Raw genomic sequence first — 1,003 nt, forward strand, 5'->3', positions numbered from 1 at the left:
TTCTACTATACGATACAGTACGCGCAATCTAAAGAGTCCGCTTCCTAACTACACCTCAAATGGAGCTGAAATTTTGTATATAGGATCTCTTAGCACTATCATCTTGTTCAAATACGTATAGCGATTATAATAAGATGGTACAATGCTTTCAGCAATGCTGAAGTACACCACGACAGTCCATCACCGCCAACCTCCTCTGTTGGGCTCTCTTGGCTCCTCCTTCTTATCAACTGTTGTTGATGCATCACAGCAGTTACTCGGTACTTTGGGATCAAGTGATGCCCTCCGCAACTGCGCGAGTGTATCGGGTGTACCTTTCAATAGCACTACCATCGAGACGGCAACCACCACGAGCCGTTTTGGAATATATAGTCGCTTTCCTCAGCTGAGCTTGGGAGTTTCCTCAATTTTCACATGAAAGAAGTGTACGGAAACCAACAAATTTTACCACAATTTCTATATTATCACCAACATACGCAGTTGACCATAACCACACCGACCACGAGTAACCTACTGAGGTCTATCCTGGCCGGCAACGAGCTAGGATGATACAGTTGCTGCTGTAGCCTCTTCGGAACCAATTTTTCCTTCCCAGTAGGAGACATCGGAATTCGAGCAATAAAACTAGTAGTAAGTGGTAGTAGACATATGACGCCACAATGATGAGTTATTATTATTCGAGATAATTTAATTATTATTATGCCAGAACACAGGATAGGTTAAAGCCAACAGGCTTAAGACCGGTATCCGGATCTCTCGCAACGATGACAAATTGCATCTGCACTACTCTCAACTACAGCATCGTCACATTAATGCAGTTATCTAAATCGATGATCGGCATCCCATACTATTCTAACAGGGTTCCCGATAGAAGGTGAGGAAACCGCAAGAGAGGTCACTGAAATATATGGCACTCTGATACCACGCCATCCTGGAATTCTACACTCGAACTTCAACGACTCGGATACCTCGCGATGCTCAGAAGTCTGGGCTGAGTTCTCGA

This window comes from Perkinsus marinus, assembly GCF_000006405.1.
Source record: "Perkinsus marinus ATCC 50983 genomic scaffold scf_1104296966926, whole genome shotgun sequence".
NCBI lineage: Eukaryota > Perkinsozoa > Perkinsida > Perkinsidae > Perkinsus > Perkinsus marinus.